Source organism: Pinus tabuliformis, chromosome 7 (assembly GCF_031772625.1).
Source record: "Pinus tabuliformis cultivar Carrire ecotype Pingquan chromosome 7, CPIR1, whole genome shotgun sequence".
NCBI classification, from domain to species: domain Eukaryota; kingdom Viridiplantae; phylum Streptophyta; class Pinopsida; order Pinales; family Pinaceae; genus Pinus; species Pinus tabuliformis.
In genome coordinates, this window is record NC_142293.1 from 1501048804 (window position 1) to 1501070611 (window position 21808).

The window sequence follows — 21808 nt, forward strand, 5'->3', positions numbered from 1 at the left end:
CTGGCAAGAAACCGATGGACGAGGAGATGGTCACCCTACATGGCAAAGCACTGGGTGGCGGTCAGCATGCTGCGGAAGGAAAATCTGGAGACATGCAAACACCTAGTGGTATAGTGGTCAACACGTCAAGGCCGCATGCAGTTGTTGGCAGCTCTGGTGGTGCTCAATCGGCTCATGGGCCTCAAACCGGCGTGTCGGAGGAGGAAGATGAATGGTATCAATATGCGTGCCTCATCGAAGAGGTTCTCACCTCGGACGACCTCAAGTGATGACACGTGGCAGCCACATGTCACCCTTATGCCAGTTGGGTGTCTCTTCTGCTGACTGGTTCTTTTCTGAAATGATTGTTCTGATTAAACTTTCCTGGGTTTTTTTGCCATGTTTTGATATTTTCTATTTCAAGACTGATAACCCATATGTGGGTTCTTTTTTGCCTTCATGGACTGGTTTCCCCATCGATGGGGCAGTCAAGTTATTTTTGATAGATGATGTTCAGTACTGCTGAGGCCTATGCCTCATTGTAATCATATTTTGTTTCATATTAATAGAATAGATTTACTTATATATATATATATATATATATATATATATATAACATAATATATATGTTATTTCTTCAACATCCCCCTTCAATAAATCATTTTAGGATTTAATTGCAACTGTTATGGATTCTCGGATATTTGTCTTATGGTAATTTATACCCGAACCCTCATTAATTGTGTAAGGCCTAAGTGTAAGACCTAAATTAGGACATACAAATTATTCATATATTATATAGGCAGATTGGCCCATAGGCTGAAATGTTTGAACTTGGAGCTCTAATACCATTTGTCACATACCTCCTTGACACCATATAAAAAAAACATACTATTGGTAGATACCTCCTTGACCCAGTATTAAAACCCACATATTATGTTCCTTCACTAAATTTAACTTGGATTAAATTTATATGCAATAGTTGTCACATGTGTCCATATATAATCATCTCATAAACAAAGTTAACATAGCCAATTCTACTCATGCATACATCACATCGCAAAGGAAAGAATCATTCATGAGCATTCAAGATCTTGCATGTGGGTTTCATTCCTTTGAGGATTCATCACAAGCATTAATGGAGACATTATCATAAATACATTATAGTTAGCTTTGCCATATAACATGTTCATAATCCCACTGCCATAGTCGAAAGTATTACCGGCATATATCTTATGCGGTACAAATCATAGTGAATAAATAGTTAAGATGACATTTAGTAGATGCAATTCATAGTGCAAAAGGCCTAGCATGGATAACCTGAACCACCAGCTATATGATGGAAACATTAAAAACATAATTATTCATCCTACCTAGTTGTTTCATGCATCATTATTCAATCATCCTCCTACACAAAGATCACACATGCAACTATACACATATGTTGAGAGAATTCGACAATATACAAGGAAAGAAACAACATATAGTACTTCTCATGCAATGGAGTCCGACAAGAGAATTTGAAATAATGTCAGTTGGAAAATCGAGCACCGCCACCCAACCTAGAATTGACTTCCCACAGTTCACCCCCGAGTCGGGAGTTCTTGCCATGGATCAACTGCCTCTTATTGATATCTTCAATGGGTATTTAATACCCTCTTTCATGATATGGTTTCCATTAGCATCGTCCCGCTTTTATGGATCATTTGTATCCATTTGCCTAGGATTTTCTCAAAAAAGCTCTCATTTCTTTCCCGTGAGGCTTTTCCTCATAAAAGCTTGCCTTTCTCTCCCTTAAGGCTTTTATGTTTTTCTCAACTTAGCATCCTTCTCCAACTAAGTAACTTAATGGATATTTATCTCCAAATCCATTAAGCTTATCTAGAATTAGATCTAGAAGTCTTGTCATGAAAGAATTATCCATTCTGATTTTCCAATGGGATTTTATTTGGCAAGAACCTCATCTCTTGGTGTCTCGTTTTCCAAGTGTTTTACATTATCTTTATTTATTTAAAATAAAGTATTTACTTTCATTGTTACACCTTGGACCTAGATTTTCTTAGCTTAGGTTAGCAGAGTGTTAGATAAAATGGAGGGGTGTTCCAGTCATGTTGAGTGCATCCAAAAAACTGAGCAAATAAGTAATAAGAAAAAAGAAAATAGATATGGGACAAGGTGTAGCACCAAGTGTTATAACATCTTCACTGCGCTCAATGGAGACGTAATGACCAATAAGTTTCAAAGCTTCCAAATCACTAATTAGATGCAAACTCAAAATTAAAATGAAATTTTTACATAATCTAAGTTTCCTTATACAACTATTTCCATGCCTTTCCTACCAATGAAATGTTTCCCAATTGTTGCTTGTCATGGAAAAAGTGAAGAGAACTAAATCCAATATCTCTAAAAGACACCCATATTTATCATGTAGAGTAATAATTGTTTTCAACTTTAACACATGTCATTATTGGAATTAATAGAATATAACATCTCCACACTCTTAAGAAAATACATACTACCACTCATTACTATTAGTTTAATGATAAACGAATAATGTGCTTCCATTACTATTTGTTTAATGGTAAACTTCATACCCATTACAACTTGGCAGGGGGTTAAGTGAAATAATACCAAAAAATTATTGTATTAAATAATTTGCATGAAACCCACCCTAGATTATCGCCACATTTTAATTACTTTAATGAGACATTGGCTCCTAAAGGGAAAAAACATTTTAATTACTTTAATGAGACATTGGCGCCTAAAGGATAAAAACATTTGACTATGTATTTACTATTTCTGGTTGATCCATTTCCTAATTGAACTTATAAAACAAACATACTCAAATTATTCATAATAAAACAACACGTGTAAACTTTACATATATATACGCTTACCCTCAAATTATTCATAATAAAACAACCCCTGTAAACTTTAAATATATATACACTTACCCTCTATACTTGTATGTACTAAATGTTTAACGCTAAATTGAATGTTCAATGGATAGCAAAATCTTAAAAACGTTGGAGATAATATGGAATTGGCATATATAAACACAAAATTTTAATAACCAAATAATACCTTGGTATCCTTTAAAAACAAGAGGCTAGGCTCGCTTAAATGGCTTTAATGACACTTTCTTAATGGAAACAAACTTAGGAAAAGAAATGTGTTTTGGGTTGGAAACAAACTTAGGAAAAGAAATGTGTTTTGGGTTAGCTATTCAGAAATGCAAATATGTTGATTTATTAAACGTGTCTTAAAATTTTAAATGGTTTTAGTTTAGTTTTTAGTTAGTTTTTTTTTAATACCTAAATAAATTTAGGTGGACCATGAAAGATTACAGGTATTTCGTGTGAGTGGTATTTTATTTTTTTAAGATTTTATTAGCTAGTTATTAGTGTAAGTATAATTTTTATAACTAATTTTTTTATAATTTATAATATAATTTTTTCAATATTATTAAAAAATTATTTTTTAATATTTAATTACGCCGTAAGGCGTTCCTTTTGAAATGAACTCCCCTGGTGTGCCATGTGTAACTTTATGGGCTATTGATTTTTGGTGTTAGATGATATAACTAATATTGGTTGTTTGATCATAAGTTTGAGGGTTTAGTAAACGGTGGTCACCCTCCTCTCTGAGTCACGACACCAGAGCACATAGTTGTAACAACCCAAAGTAAATATAAAATTAATTTCCTAATTAAAAATCAGAATCAACAAATAAGTACATACCTATATTGCCTGTGATTGGTGTCTGCCAGATAACAACAAGGTTTTGGGGACGACTCTCCACCCAACTGTAAACTCAATTGTGCAAGGATTTGCTACAACTGGCCACCCCCGAGCCCTCAATCAACATACTATTGCCAGTGACTCCTAAGTCTTAGAACACCATTCTCCCAAGAGAATGAAAGACAGAATCTCGGAAAGATGGAATGCATGCATGCCTCTCATCTCCCTCCCATCTATTAAATAGAACAATATTGAAAGGGAAACCACATGCACACACCCAAGTGTCTACATGCAACTTTCTTTTGATTTTTAATTTTCTTGTTTTATTTCCTTATTTTTTATAGTTTCATTTTCTTGTTTTATTTCCTTCGTTCTGATAGTTTCCTTTTCTTGTTTATTCTTATCTAGAGCTTTAGTATGGTTATTACTATTTTTATTTATTTTCTTTGTATATATTTTTAATCTTATTTATTATTTAACATTTATGATTTATTATTTTTATTATTATTAAGTGATTTATTATTATTTATTATTTATATTATTAATTATTATTTTTGTATTATTTATTATTTATATTATTTATTAATTATTATTATATTATTATGTATTATTTTTATTATTTATTATTTATTATTAAAGGGAGGGATATTACATATTCTCCCACTTTAAGGAACTTCGTCCCGAAGTTAAGTTGAATTATTTATTATTTATTATTTATTATTTAATTTACTTCATGTTGCCAACACCCTCTGTTGAACTAGTATAACCAGCAGGCATCGAAAGTCCCCAACACCCCGAGAAATCTCAAAGAATCTCTATCCTTTTTTTTCCACTTTCGGCACCAAGCTAAGCCTGACCCAATCTGTATCCTAGTCCAAGGCTCGCACCTGACTCAGACCTCATCTGCCCCAAGGCAGGCATCCGGTCCGGTATTTAATGACCCCGGGCATCTCGCAAGGCTGACCCACTCCCTCCACAACTACTAAGGCGCACAGCCCCAGGCATCGAAGTCCTTTACATCCCTTCCAGACTTCGACATCCCAATCCAATAACAGGCACCTAGCCTAGAACATCAGTGATCTGAATTTGAAACTACTTTTAAATGGTTTGCAAGGTATTCAATTCAGATATATACATATTTAAAAGATGTCCATGTCTTGCAGACAAAAAAAAAAAAAAAAAAAAAAAACAAACAAACAAACAAACAAACAAACAAACAAATGAAAATTTCAGCTGTTCATGACCCATTTAAGCATAGCAGATTTATTTCCTTTTACTGTTTAACACACTAAAATGAATTTGTTCTGCAAAATAAATCAACCACAGATGCAAAAGAAGTTGATAAAGCAGTTCACCCCTCCTGGGCTACGTCTACTGGGTCCAAAGCTCCCAAATGGGCCTGTCCTTGTTTTAATTAAATGCTCAAATTGAATATACAGCTGAATAGAAGCATCTATAGGTGGAATATATGGTAAAAACGGATTCAGAACACTTGAATCCTTCAGGATTGACTACTGGTTCACCTCCAATGGATACCTGCAACCCTATACAGTCTTCCCAATACTGGGCCCTGGTGGCTCCTAGAACTTCCACGGCTCCAAAACCTCTGCAAATGACCTCATATGGCTGTAAGACCTGCACCAATGGCTTCAGAAGGTCGAAAATACCCAAAATCAAAAAAAAATTCGTCCAAAACCGCCTTTCCTAGCCAAAGTTATGGCCATTTACTCCCAACTGCCAGCTGCCCCTACAAAAACTCCAGCTAACTTTAGTTAAGTCCAGATAGGCCCGCCAATTTTGGCGCTCCTGCCAGAATCTCCGCCAAACGAACCGGGCATTAACTGGTTGTTAAAATTGCATGTGACCGAGAAATCAGGTTGGCGGTTAGCATGGGATTTCGCGCCGGCGGTTAGGTTCTAAGCCCACGGTTCTCTGCACATGGTCATATGGTATGGGGGCTGGCCCTTAGGGGCTGGCCCCCTTCGGGCCCCGCCCAACTGAAAGTCAAACTTTAAAAATATTTCATGCCGCCCACATAATATGTCTGACTGCGTTGGAGCAACGGTAAAGCGTTGTATTGTTGTTGATGAGGTCGTGGGTTCAAAACTTTGAACTCCCAAAATTTTAACACCATATGCACATACCCTTGCTGATGTCACCCAGGGCCACGTGGCGGCCTCCGGGCCTGCCACGTGGCAGCCTGTGATTGGTTGCCAAAAAAGAATATTCCAAGGAATATTCTGTGGAATATTTTTTTTTAATTTTTTTTGAAAAAATTCAAATTTTCAATGTTATTGAGAATTTCTTCTTTTTGCCATAACTTTCTCATACGGCAACCATTTTTCAAACCGTTCATGGCGCCAGAATCAGGAGGACGAGAACTTTCCATTCATTCAACTTTGAACCAGTTCTGAGCATTTTAAATTTTGAGCATTTTACGACACTCAGGACATGAGCACCTGATCAATCAGGCACTTGGCCTCCTCAAGATGATCCCATAGCTCTTCAAGAGCTATTCATCAAGAGCTATACACAAGACAAAGGAACCACTGGCATATGTAGTGTTGATTGAGTTTGTCCCCAGCCCATATGATGTTACTTATTCTCCCTCATGCGTATGGGCTCACACGAGATCATCAAATAAACCAGCCCTCTCGGCCCATTTGTGGAGTCCTGTCAATCCCCACACCTCAACATGCAACCAATGCATTAGATATACCATCATAGTATCATAGAAAATAATCCACATGCCAAGTTTTGCATGTCATCATGAGAACATTCATCATTTTAATCGCAACATTATGAATGATAACGAACTGCATGCTCATGCATGTCATAAATTTGTATGCAACTATCACATGAATTCCATCATAAGTCAGAACATCAACATATTTGCATCAAGACATATCATGACTTCACATAATAACTTAACCACATGTCAATAACCTCATATTATAGCATCATAATTCCTGTGCCACGTTATGCATATCATATCCATCATAATATTCAACATTAAATATCTATAATCACGTAGTAAATGAATATAACATCATAATACCTATGCATATCACTATCAGCATAAGGATACATCATCACTATAAGAACCACATGTACATCATTATCCTCCTACCATTATATCATGAATCATCGTCAATATGAGAAATATCTCAATACTTATCCAATATAGAATAATACTCTATAAAAATTCTTATCATGATTCATCAGAAAAATCAATTTCATTTACTTTACAAACATTCAACTATGAACTAAGATTATTCAACATCCATCTAGGCTCTATGTTATCTCATCAGTGCTATTAGTGTTATGTTTTCATCAAGATACCAATTGGTTTTTCAATATTCATTTCCACTTCTTTCCACTAGGAAGTTGACCATTTACACCATAGGTATAATCATCTAAGTACATTGTTAAATTTCACATGACCCTCATCATCTTGAGTCTTAATCTCTTCCCTAAGGAAATTCTGGTGAATTTCATTTAAGATATTACTAGTGATACCATCATTATTTAAATCAAAAATCCCTTGATTTTACATCCATTTACCCTTTGGCTTACTGATTCCAATACCGCTATATGCAATTGCATATAATTACTAGGTCATCATGATTTAATTTTATATCATGCATATTTTACTTGCATGAGGGTTTGTTGATCCATGTTGACTTATACCTACATCATTTAATAATTATCATTTTCATCTAAAAATATTTCCTTATCTCGTCAAGTTCCTAACTCAATACCACTTGATCGTAAATTCACTCTTCATCGAGTTGGACAAGAGATTCTTGCTCATTAAATAGTATATTTATTTTAGATTTTGAAACAGTTGGAAATACTGCTACTATCATTGTCCATGAAAAATTTAAATGTTTGGTGTTATGAGGAAACAATCCTCTTTTAACGCTTTGGGAACAAAAGTTCCTCACATTTTGAACTATATAGACCATCACTGTGACCATTACCAATCATGTTTCTCACTATCCCTTCAATATTAAATGGATATTATTTTAAGGGCTATAATTATTTCTTCCAATTTGACTTCATTTGACGTGAACTCCTTAGGGGAGTGTACTTCTATTCTCATAGTTGTGTAAGTAATCAAGTATGGTTCTCATCCTTGCACATTTTCTGAATTCAAGTATTACTAATGTAAAAAAAACACCTTCATAGTTTAAGATGTATTTCCATGAATTCATCACTTGATCTTAATTTCATGGAAACATCATCAATCTATTTCCTTTGTTCTATGTTTATATCTTTGTTTTAAACCCTCATAAAAGTATTAAAATTCAACTTTTACCAATTTCCAAAGTTCACAAGAATTTGAATAAGTAAGATAATTTAATTTATAGTAATTAAGCTATTCTTGGAAAAATATAATTCTAATAATTTATCAATTATAAAAGCAAAATAAAAACTACATAAATATATGTGATTTGTATCTGACCCTCCCAATATTGTCATAAACTTGTTAAGATATTAAACAATATATAAACTTAACATATAACACATCATAATTTTTGTATACATTGAAAAGTCATAGTATACAATTACTCATTAAAATAATAATTATCTAATTATCTGTACGTGGCATTTCCCACCGTCCCCGGATCCTGTTTTTTTTTTTAAATGTTTCTTCATCTTATTGTATGTAAAACATATCCTGCATTTTGCTTTACCAAAGCTTACGATTCAATGTTCATCAGAAAAGTTGGAACTATTGTAAAATCCACATTAATGATTCAACTAGTGGACTATTTTATAAAATCACCAATCCATATCAATGTTGAAAATAAATGGGGCTCATAAATATTGCAGCTGGGGTCAACAAATCAGAAAATCAAGAAAAAAAAAATCAGAATAGCTTAGTTAAAAATCAGTATGCAGGATGAACAGATTGCTGCAGCAATGTATAAAGTAACATAAATTCAGAGTAATTCCTTCAAAAAAAATTCTTTCAATCTGCTGTGTTGGTGCACAAATCTAGTGTTTAGGGCACAAATCTGAACATATGACGTATCTGAAAGTTACTTAGTTTCAGCAGATTTATTTCCACCGTGAATCTGCCCAATTTTGTTTGATGTAAGTAGTAATTGAGAATCTAGGATAAAGGGATTTGTTAAATTACCCAATTTTGCAGGAATATGTGGTCTATGCGCCACTTTGATATTTTTTTCCTCCATAATGATTTAATAGAAAAATAGAAAAGACATAATAGAAATAGCAATAACTGTCATGAAATACTATTTTATGGTTTAACTTTCCATATCGAAACTGCTGAGATTCTAATCTACATTGTGAAAATATTTTCAGTCCTATGCTAATTCCAAATCTGATACTTCGAGAATTTTTGTCTTAATCAACTCATTGATCACAAATGTAGCATCAATCCATTCATTGCATGCAAAGCTAAAATCATAAATGGTTTCAGGGAATCGACCCTGTGACCACGTAAAGAAAAAAAAATACGAACCTGAGCCATATTGATGATCAGAGTCCGGAACCGAGGATGGTGAGCGGCTTGTGTTTTGAGCCTTGTGGCGATGGGCTTGCTTGGCATCTTGAGAACCAATGTCCCCAACTTGAACAATGGAAGAATCATTATTTATTACTATTATTAGCCAAGAACCCAACAAAAATAAGCCTATCAAATCAAGGATCCGATGCATTTGGGGACTTTCTAATCATTTCTGTTCATAATTGGACGAGTTTTAAGTTCGAGCCGATCGGATAACGGATGGCTTGCCGAACAAGCAAATTTCGCAGGGAAAATTCCGCGAAACATTCCCTACGCCATTTAGTTCAGTTGACCGGCAAGAAATTAACGGCGTATGGAACAATACATATTGTAAAATCTAGTTGATGCATTCTGCGAGGACCGGTGTGAACAGCTGAGTTGGTTTTGTGTGCCTTTTGTTTTTTTTTGTTTTTTGATAATCAAATATAGTAATACAAAAAGGTAGATGAGAATTTCCAGAATGAATCTAGTCAAAAGTGTATCTAGCAGTAAGTGGCAAAAGTGAGATAATGTTCATGAAACATATTAAGCCAAACCACGCAAATATCAGAGTACGCTTTGGGATTGTAAGAGACAAATTGTTAAGCAAAATATGAAAATAATCTAGGATGGACCTTCTACATGGTGAAACAGCCTGCCAAAACATGCACATCTCGAGAAATAAGCAATCGTGGCATTTTAGCGTGAATTCAATATAAAGGTCATCTAATTATTCATGACTTCGGCACATTTTGGTGCCGTTGCAGCAATGACATCTCGAATAAAGCAGATTCCCAGAGAAGTCGGTCGGGTTCAACGTTCTGTAATTCTGCCTTTATATTAACTTTCAGCAACTATAACCAGAAACACGATAATCTTGTTTTGTTGTCATATAGCTTAGCGGGAACGCGATCAGTCACACATAGCTAAAGTCTATAAGTGGATCTGGGTCTACGAGGTTAACCAACGTGAGCAAATCACTAGATTTTGGAGTTAGAAAATCAAGAAATTATAACTGAGAATGAAATGAAATGGAGAGAACGTTCCATGCCCAAATAAACCCCAGGGAAATGGATGGTGAAACGATTTTAACGTGCATGAATCTGAGACACGGCAACTTCAAGCGTAAGATACCGTAAGTAAAATTGGATGATGCAAGCTTTGCGAGAAAGCTGGTCTAGATTTGCTCAGACACCGATATTAATGGATTGTAGGTTTGAAACGGTCATTATCAAGAAATTACTTAATTTTCAAAATGAAACACAACTCACGATTCAAATAAACTTCCCTCTCCGATCCGATCATCCAGCTGGCAGACACGGATACTAATGGATTGTTGCAGGTTTCAATCCTCATTATTAAGAAACTCTGGTAATTTTCAAAATTAAGCACAGCTCATGAATCGGATAAACATTCCCTTCCCTTTCCAATTTGATCATGCAGCTGGCCTGGCAACTTCACGACCTTCAATCAACTGCTTTACTGTGACAGTGTTGGAGCAGTTGATTGATGTATTAAAGCAACAGACTACAATTTTAACAATCCATCTTATAATTATAAGAATCCGTAAAAAAAAAAATCCCAACAAATTTGTTAAGGAAAAGTCCAAAATATAAGAACTGTTAGTCACACGACTACTGGTGATAGCATTAACTGAGAAGGATCAAGAAAGTTGATGCAAGTAAATCCTGAGAGCATATATATATATATATAGATATCCTACTGTTGTATATAGATTCAACTGAGATTTAAGCTCCGCGTTGTATTTGGCTTTTCCATTAAAATATTTTTATGAATCTTTGATTCTTTTATTTTTTTTTCAATAAAATAATATTATTGATAATTATTGTAAACAATAAATAAAAAATGATAATATGATTTTTCTCCATAATTTTTTTTTTTTGGGAGATTATTTTCTCAGGAAAGTAATAAATATCAAGAAATAATCAAAATTCTCTACATTAAAATGCCCATAGGCCCTAAGTGTTTGAAACTTGGCTCTGATACCATATGTAACAGCCCAAAGTAAATATAAAATTAATTTCCTAATTAAAATCAGAATCAACAAATAAGTACATACCTATATTACCTGTGATTGATGTCTGCTAGATGACAACAAGGTTTTGGGGACGACTCTCCACCCAACCGTAGACTCAATTGTGCAAGGATTTGCTACAACTGGCCACCCCCGAGCCCTCAATCAACATACTACTGCCAGTGACTCCTAAGTCTTAGAACACCATTCTCCCAAGAGAATGAAAGACAGAATCTCGGAAAGATGGAATGCAGGCATGCCTCTCATCTCCCTCCCATCTATTAAATAGAACAATATTGAAAGGGAAACCACATGCACACACCCATGTGTCTACATGCAACTTTCTTTTGATTTTTAATTTTCTTGTTTTATTTCCTTATTTTTTATAGTTTCCTTTTCTTGTTTTATTTCCTTCTTTCTGATAGTTTCCTTTTCTTGTTTATTCTTATCTAGAGCTGTAGTATGGTTATTACTATTTTTATTTATTTTCTTTGTATATATTTTTAATCTTATTTATTATTTAACATTTATGATTTATTATTTTTATTATTATTAAGTGATTTATTATTATTTATTATTTATATTATTAACTATTATTTTTGTATTATTTATTATTTTTATTATTTATTAATTATTATTATATTATTATGTATTATTTTTATTATTTATTATTTATTATTAAAGGGAGGGATATTACAATAGTGAGCGGTTTCTTAAACGGTTAAATAGTTTGAGGGTTTGGTAAATGATGGTCACCCTCCTCTCTGAGTCACTACACCAGAGCGCATAGTCTCCTCTCTGAGTCGCTGCACCAGAGCACATAGTCACCATGGATCTTCACAAAAAAAACACCAGCCCAAGCATGTAAGGGATGAAGACCAATTTGTTTCAGGCATTTGTTCAACGACCTACCTTCTTCCCCTATTTTTGTTGCTTCTAGATGGAAGGTGTTTCTTATTGTAATCTGCATCATTTTGGAACTTACAATTTCAACAATTCCTCTTCAGTATCTACTGGAGGTATTTGTTGTGAAACCCTTGTGATTCTAGCTATTATTTTGTCATTGGCTCTTAATAGGAATAATCCTTGGTTTCATATACATTCATGAAAGAATGGAGGGATTCTGAAGCTGAACCCATGCCCTTCTTCAGTATTGTGATTAAGCAAATGATCATATCAATCCATGTTGACGCAGATGAAGTATCATAAGACCAACAAAAAATGAAGCTAGGGCTTTCCAAACTACTTGAAGAGATTTTCACTTCGCTCAAAGCAACTGAAAGAACTTAAATGGATTCAGCGAAGATTGCATGTTTTGGTGGTCGGTCGAATGTCTCTAGAATCGAAAATCATAAGAGGAACGCTTTGAAGAACCTGTAACAAGCCGAAGACCCTCTGTTTCCCCTGCAACAGATGAACGTACGAATTGATGAAAGTTGAATCTTGTGAAGGTTGAATGAGCTTCTTCCAAAAATCGCAAAAAAATCATAAGCGCCTTGATCCTGACAAGGGTTTCAGGGAGTACTGGAACCCTCTGAAAGCATAAGTCATTCTGTTAAAAATAGAATTTAGTAAATGTCACAGAAGCTTAAGTTTTGGCAAAGAACTACAACTTTAAGGTTAGGGTCATTTTTTATGTCATGGAACTATAAGCAACGAATTTTGCAGCAGGATGCTAGTTTACCAGGCTTTTAGCCTGCATTGTAGTAAATATCGGTTTCCAGAAAATGAAAGGAAGTGGTGGTGATTATTTATCATGTTTCTTATTGTTGACATTTTCTATTTTACTGATCACCTGGATAAATTTCTGTAGCGAAAAATGACTTGACGAGGCGTAATTTCGCATGATGTAAATGTTGTTGTAGCAAGTGGTTGAGGTAGAATGAGCATTCAAAGTGAGGTTTCAAGGTGCATTTAAAAGTGCATAAAGTTGTATTATGAGTCCGGGATCAGTTGAAATGGGAGACATTAAATGTTCAAAGATATCAAATGGATCAAGTCGAAGAGTAGATGGCATGGAAGCTCGTTTGTTAAATTTCTGTAAGGTAACGTTTTGTTTTGTAAATAATTTTTTGCTTTACCCCGAGAGGAAGCTTTGTGGGACTTGGACTCTGAAAGATGCTAACGCCATTTTTTGGTAAATTATGTTGGATATTTTTGTTGAAATGAGGCTTTCTATGACTTTGTTTAGGAAATTGTTATAATGCCATTTTTTTTTGTAAATAGAGCGGTCTATCCCTGGATGATGAGGCAACGAAATAAGCACTGCGTTTGTTCAGAGAAACCAAACATATTCTATTTGCGATTATTGCAGCCCCTGACAGTGGGAATGTATTGTCCTTGCTCCTCCTTAATACTTAAAGGTTGTTATATGCAATTTTTCCTCAAAATTTTTTCCTATCTAAAAAAAAAACTAGTTCAGATTTAATGAAAAGTAATATGTTGTACTCTTTTCTACGAGGGCTTGTGAGTTTGGTATCTTTCATGTTGACAAGATTAAGGGAAATCAATGGTTTTCATCTTTTTTTTTTCTGAACCTTTAAGCAATAGTTTGACAGGTATTAGGAGTGCTGTAAATTTTCAAACTTTTTATCACCCCAAAATATTCTGACTGATGTGCAAATTTTGATATCAGCCAGAGGATCATGAGCGGTTTTGGTTTGCTGCTGTCCTGTATACTGTCAAGCGACTGATTGGAGGGAATAGTGTTAATAAAGGAAACCAAGCGAATAACCATATGGGTTTCACTCTTTTATCAGATATTAAAAGTCTCAAAAATAAAGTACCAACGGTCTTTTGTTTAGTAATTGTAATGTCAAACATAGAACCCTTTTGTAGGAGTTTAGTTTTGTGTTCATTTATTCTGATCACCTAGTTTTCCTTTGTGAGAAGGATTGCGAGTTTCTTGAATGAAATGCCACAGTTTTTCATCAAGGCAGACTCTATTTTGAGCAAGCTTTATCGCAATGACTAGGAGAAAAACTTCAGGTAATCTGAAGTCTACCATTATTCAATTCCCAATGTTTAGTGTTGCCTACTGCGGATCTTTTAAATCACAATCATGTTTCTTCATTGATTTTTGTGCTGGTTAACAGGCGAAAGAGCTTTAGGCGAATTTTGTTCACATGACTTTTTTATGCAGGTATGCACTTATCTTTTTCTTATATAGTTCATTTACCCCATAGTCTAGAAAGTGAAGTATGACTCTATTTTTCAGAACCATTTGATGGAAGCCCTTTCATATTAGAAGTTTTTACTGTTTTTTTTGGTTCTTTACACTTCATTTTTTGTGTGAATACTTGGATTTTGGAATTGATTTTAATATCTTTCCTCTTTCCTTGTTTAGTCTACATTTGGTGTTATCTTCAAATAGCTATTGTTCATTTCAGGTGAATCCAGATTAGTAGTTAATTTGTCATGGATCCATGGTTATTATGACTATTTACAATTTTTTTATTGCAGTTTGGCTGCTCACGACTTCTCTTAGAGAAGTCATGGAGGCTGGTGACATGTGCTCTCTAAATCACCCCCCTCTGGGAGGTGGGGTGAACGGTAAAAGTCCATTAATTTCTTCTGCTTCAAAGAAAAGACATAGCACTATGCATAACACTTTCTTTCTTCCATTAGAATGATATACATTTGAAACAACTACTGTATTTGAATTTGTGTTCCATAAAAATTGATACTAGAGTAGTCTTAAGTTTGGAAGGGCACATGAATGTTGCAGTCTTGTAAGTGATAATATCTGCGTTGTGTTGAGTGCCACCTTCGTAGTGCAGTGAGTGCCACCTTTGTAGTGGAGTTAGAGTTTCAAAGCGGACATAATTTTATTTGTAAATCAAAGTTTCTTTGAAAGAAATGGCTTTCACTGAGTGAATGCCTTGGATGCCAATAGGACTAGAAATAGATGTAATCTTATCAAAATTTGAAGCATTGTATGTTGGGGTTCATACATGAAGAACTGTCATTCGATTTTCCTTGGGAGAAGTTATGGAAAACTTGGAGGAAATTATGTTGGTAGCAATTAGTTTTTGTTTGTAGTTTGAATGCCTCATGTTTGCATTTTTTCTGTATTCATAGCCCTGTTATTTCGTGCTGCAAGTAGCCTGAGATTTTTACTTGATTTAAGAGGGCTTCTCCTTTGTTTGATACATACATGTGAAAATCAAACTGCAAGCTCACGAGGTTTTCTATAGAGAAGACCTTTTGCAAGGTAAATATATGATGATGAATTTGAGTTTTTTGAGGGCCATGCCAGCATAATATTGGAGTAAATGGCAAGTCTAGATATATAATGAGGTGACATTTTAAAACACTTCAGAGACAAAAGAAGGTTTCATCCCATGTTTATGTGAAAATATAGCTTGGCCACTTCAAATTTGGAAGAAGAAGGAGAACAAATTCAACACAAATCTATGCATTATAGGCTTGACAATACTTTTGAGATTTCAAGGCTTGACATTGGAAGGAGCTTACATTTTGTGACAACAAATAATTGCATTTATGACATTCTTTGAGAATGCGTATGGCAGTTAAGAAGAAGCTACCCATGTAAACACATTTAAATGTGGTGGGATTGACATGGTGACAGTAAAGTAATTTTAAGGTTGGTAGAGATATAACTGTAGTTCTTAATTTGTTGGTTCATGTGATACATTTTAAATGTTCTTGTTGCTTCATATTACTTCCATGTTCCACTCCATGGACAACCTCAACAATTTGAGGTTTTGTAAAATGCAAAAAACATTAATCATTTAAAAGAAGTGCAAGGGAAGTGCCTGTATGTGTTCAAAAAGGATTGGGACCTTATAAGATTGCTAACTATATCAAGTACGTGAGAGCTAAATTCTTCGTCAAGAACATGTTTAATGTTAAAATTATCATGCTAATTAGAATGTGTGGGCAATGATGGATGTCTGAAGCTACTAAGAAGTCCTGTGTTCAACATCAGAAACTATTTGCAGGTGGAGGATTGTTCAACAGAGCAGGCGAAGGACATTTTGAAGGTTACCATTTGGTGGCATGAGTAGACGCTGATTGCGATACTCAGTCTTCCCATCTTGAGTTGGAAGCCTCTTCTCCCATTAGGTCTTAATGTCAATCAACTTAATTGCTATTTTTTTTTGGTTTTAGATGAGGATTCTTTAACCATTTACATTTACAAGTCATACTGGGCTATGGTAGTTGCAAATAAAGTGTTTGAATGTTGCAAACATTGCCATTGGTATAAAATCAACAAGGGTCCAGAAAACCAAAAAATCGTAAACATCGAGAAAATATTGGTAAAATTTGGCTGCATTTCGACAAACATTGGAAAAATTAAGATACCACAAAAATATTGGTAACAGTACTATGAGGCCAAAAAAATCACGATTTCACGATTTTTTTGTATTAAAATTAGGATGTTTGCAACACTGGTTTGAATCAAATAAATTTTGAAATAACATTCTTCATTTAATACACATTGAGTTTTTCCTTTGCATTCCTATTATTTCTAGGCTGGTATTTGCTCATGCTTGAATTTGATTGTTTTAAATGTTCTTTTGTGCTATGAGTTTTTACCCTTGAATGAGAATGTTTAGCAATTCTTATATTGATCACTTTTCTCAAATCTTCTCATCATGATGTCAGGCACTTTAAACGTGCATACTAGGACTTCTTTTTGTTAGAGAATGACCTTCAGGATAAGAGTTTGTCAGCGGTAGCAAATGGTTGTGGGCCTGTGTCAACCTATCTCCGATTTGGTTGGATGTTGTTCTTGGCACTTATAATCCATGTTTTTAGCCGATTTAAAGACATGGTTACTTGCACAAATGGATTGGTGTCAATTCTGGTCAGTTGCAGAATGATGAAGCATTTAGGTTTAGTTAATTTTTGTGAACATATGTTTGTTTTGCTAGTTAGACTTAGAGTCATCATCATAATGTGCTAATTAGGGCAAGATCTCTATTGCAGGCTATTCTGATTTTGCATGTTCCCATCCGTTACTGGAGGTTTTCTCTTGATGGATCTACATGCTTTGGTAATCTCCTATTGGTTTGATCAGCTTTTTATTTATTTATTTTTTGGATTGTTTGGCTGATCTCTGGCAATCCAATTACTAACATATGCTTTAATTCAGTTAGGAAATGCGACAAGGGAGTTGATCTTATATCTTCTCTAAGCAATATCTTTCATGCATCAGAAGTTGACTTGCTAGAAACAATTAAAGTGGCCAATAACTTAATTGTTGAAATTTTGAATAAAACCCCACATCCAGCGTCAAATTGCCAAGCAGAAGAGTTAAAGGATATTGACACAGGTTGTGATTTATTCCCTGCTTTATTTTTCATCATGTCATAGAATGCCTATTCAAAGATGAATGAAATATAATATGGGTTCAATCTTTCAGACGCCTTCTCCTATTTTGAGGGTCTCATGGAAGAGAGTTCACTTGTATCAAGCATTCAAATCCTAGAAAAATATTATGAAGATGCAATATATGATAGAGGGGAACTTGACGAGTGGATGTTTGTGAATGAAGAGGATAGTTTGTTTGGTTCAGGAAGCAACTCGGGAGGTTCTGTCACTGTGTCTAGAGTGAAGGTAAGACATATCCAACCTTTGTGTATACATTCTATAGTATATATCCAACCATGTGTACACATTCTATAGTAGTATTTCTTTCATAATTTAATCAACCCTGCATAATTATGCTATAGTAGAATGCTTAATCAACCCTGCATAATTATGTTATAGTAGAATGCTTACTCTTGGCCCTGTCAAAGCTAAATGGTTTAAGTTATTTTGTCTTTGTTTGCCCCTAAATTAATTTCATGTAGTTTTTTATATACACGAGACTATTATCATATTTTTCTGTTCATTTTTGAAAAACTTGTGTCTTCTCTCCCATTTTGTTCATTGTAACTTCAGGAGTTGATTTTCTACTTTTGTTTTGCTTGCCTTGTCAAATACACCTAGGATGAAACAGAGGAAGTTTATATGTGGCTTTGAGTCTTAATTCAAGTCCGTGGTCATATTTTAGCCTTTATGTTTTCGTGTATCAAATTTTTGTGGTCATATTTTAGCCTTTATGTTTTCATGTATCAATTTTTTTGTTTTTTTGTCAAGTGTAAATATCTTGCTTTAGATTTACTTTTATTTGTATGTTATCTTGATATTTCCATATTTTGTTGCAATGCCATGTCTTTGCCACACCTCAAGATTGGCACATGGCTTTTTAAATAGTTTTGTTTTTAGCATGTTGTGAACATGGTCTGTACTCATTCCCTTGCAGGGCAACTTTAAAATATGCATTTTAGATTCTTTAAATGGCATATATTTACTATTTAAGGAGTGTAGTTTGTATGCATTCAACTCTCTGATAAGAATAATCACATATTGATTTCAAACTCTGCAGAGCAGCACCACATACTATTATATGATTTTTAAATGAAAAAATTAATTAATTAATTAATTAATTGGTTTATTAAAAAACCTAAGTTATTCAATTAATCAAAGAAAAATTTAATATTTTTATCCACAATGAATGACTGTCTAATTTGTAAATTAGTTTTCTATCCCATTTGTCTCCTTCATGTGATCCAATAGATGTAAAAGAAGTTGCTTGGGCATCCTCCTTTTGGTTAAAAACTAAGTTATTCAATTAATCAAAGAAAAATTTAAATATTTTTATCCATAGTGACTGCTTAATTTGTAAATTAGTTTTCTATCCCATTTGTCTCCTTCATGTGATCCAATAGATGTAAAAGAAGTTTCTTGGGCATCCTCCTTTTGGTTAAGGGGCGAGATCGATGTAAGTTGGTTCAATTGTAAAGTTCAAAGATTTAGAAAATTTCCTATGATAGACTGGATTCCCTCTTTTGTTAGTGCATGATTTTGTAAAGGAGAAAAGGCACAAAATGCAGCCCACTTTCTCAGTATCCATAGGCACTTTCTCGATATCCACAGGCATGGCCATCCACATGAATTTTCTATATACTCACAGAAAATGAGAATGGAAAAAAAACATGTTATGGGGAGAGTGGCAGAGACTTTATACATCAAAGAGTATTTTCAAATCATTTTGATAAAAACATTTTTTGTTTAGACCTATTTATTATAAGTGGATTGTCTTTTTGGCTATAGATCATCTTGTCCATACATGTAATTGACGGACAAATGGCGTGGATTATTTCCTTCAACATGTAATTAACAGACAAATGGTGTAGATTGCAAAGGCTATCCATACATTCAAATCCCCAGTGTGTGAAGGAAAATGGATAATGCCAAAGCTTGCCTACCTCAAATGAGCACATCGCCATATTACAACGTATATTGTTTGGAATCACCTTCATAATTGAATTGATATCACATTATCTTAAGGTATAGATATAAAGATTGTAAGTGAATCATTAAATTACCACATATCGTGTGTTTAATATTTAGGGTTGACCACACTTAAACCCAATAATAATTTTTTAAATAAAAATCAAAAGCAAGAAGAAAGCCACGAAATGATAATTATGGGAGAAATCAATTAGTAGTTATTGAAGATACCATTTATGGTTTGATGAAAGACAAACTGTGGGTTCTGATCATCGCACTTTAGAGTTGAGTGCAGTTTCATTGCATTTTCAGGTCCCAATTGCGCCTATAAATTTTGTCTCTTGGCTCATTTTTGTGAAAATTTCATTGATGCAGAGAACTATGGGCAATCACCCTGACGTAGCCCTGTAATAGTACTATAGCGTTGTGTGAGGTTTTGAATATGGATGATGCGATCATAAACAATGTTGAAGCATTGGTTTCCAATTTAGTTATTTTGTTTGGGAGCATAGTTGTCAAAATCTTCAGAGACTTGATATGGAGGCCTTATGCATTCCAGAAGGTCTATACAGCCCAAGGGATAAGAGGTCGACCTTACTAGATACTCTCTGGGAGCGTGCCAGAATACACACAACTTCTAAAGGAGGCTCATGCACAGCCAATGCAGAATATTTCTCATGACATTGTTGCTAGGGTCACACCACATTACCATAAGTGGTGCCAGATGCATGGTTCTCTTTCATTCATTCTCTTTTACTTCAAGGTTTGTTTTACTTTCATATGTTGATCTTGTAGGCATCAAACTGCTAAAATGATGAATTTACAACATATGTTTTTTGCTGGTTGTTTGAATTTTTAAATGGTGTCAAGGTTGAAATCAATGTTTGATTGGTATTTGGTAATTGTTTCTGCTGAGGAGAGACATTTTTCTATTGGTATGGACTCCATTCAAGGGCTTTCCTACTGCATGAAGAACTTAATGTACATCTCATGTTTTAGTAAAATATATATTTAGTTGTTCACATTGTATATTGTGGAAATGAAAAAGAAATATAAAATATAAATAATTGAATTCATAATTGATACCTTTTTAACTATTTTTATTTATATAGTTATGTACACCATTTTGGCAAAATTCTCAATTAACATAATTGTTTGAAAAATGCAAGTTGTGCTAACCTAACTCTCACTTCATGGTCATCATCCTACTTTTTATTGATATGATGAAACATTCAATAAAATAGTCTACTAATTCTACAAATGGTGAATTTAATAATGAATCCATCTTGCAATTATAATCCATGATATAACTATATTATGCAAAAGTTAAATTTGGAAAAATTGCATAGAATTTTGACTTCCATCTTCTCTCTTTCCTACGCTCTTGCCTTACAGCATTCCCATTGCAACATGTAGTGCAATTGCTAGTTAATTTATAATTTGAAGTTTATATTATATTGTGTTTCACATAATTTACGTAATAATTTATGAATATGATTGCCATTTATAAATATATTGTAATATTCAAAGATAATTCTTAAACTTAAATATGTATATTATATTCATACATGATTTTTAAATATTTGTACTGAATTTTTACTCTTAAACTTTTGTAAAACAACCATTAAAAAGAAAATTATTAGTAACTCAATCTCTGTCATGATAGTTCTACGTCTCTCTTGTGATTTTCGATGGTTTCCTCCTCCTTTCTCTCACTGCCGTGCCGCTACTGCCAAATTGCTGCAAGAAACATTAATGTTGAACCCGTCCTTCGTTAAAAATTAAAGAATCGACTAAAGCCAAGCTGGTATTACCCGGTAGGCAGAGATTTGTAGCAGGAGATTAAAACCATCCGGTAAAACTCGAGAAACATATAATTGGCAAAATATATGTAAACAAAGGAAACTCTTATATTCTATTCTGACGGTTAATATTTGTCAGGTTATGCATCGTTCATTATTTTCGCCATAGTCTAACTAGCGGGCGGGAGGAATAGGAATGGAAATTTTAGAGATATAAAAATTTTGGTAAATCCAAGTCATTATTTTCACTATTTAGAATTTATTAGCTATATACCATGTGTTAATGTTGCCTGCTGAACTTTTATTCTATATTTTATTGTCCAATCATTAAATAAATTTAATTTATTTAATTTCGACGGCAAAACAATTAAACTAATAGTCATAATTTTGTTGAAAGTTATCATATTTAACGATATTATATATTATTATA

At 33.9% G+C, this 21808-nt stretch overlaps 1 long non-coding RNA gene across 1 annotated transcript; it reads left to right on the forward strand.

Annotated features, from left to right (window-relative positions):
- The first annotated feature begins 13102 nt into the window (after positions 1-13102).
- On the forward strand, positions 13103-14007 carry LOC149253514 (uncharacterized). The gene is made up of 3 exons (XR_016266210.1): positions 13103-13314; positions 13496-13600; positions 13905-14007. It is a non-coding gene; the product is annotated as an uncharacterized LOC149253514 (long non-coding RNA).
- The last annotated feature ends 7801 nt before the right edge of the window (positions 14008-21808 follow it).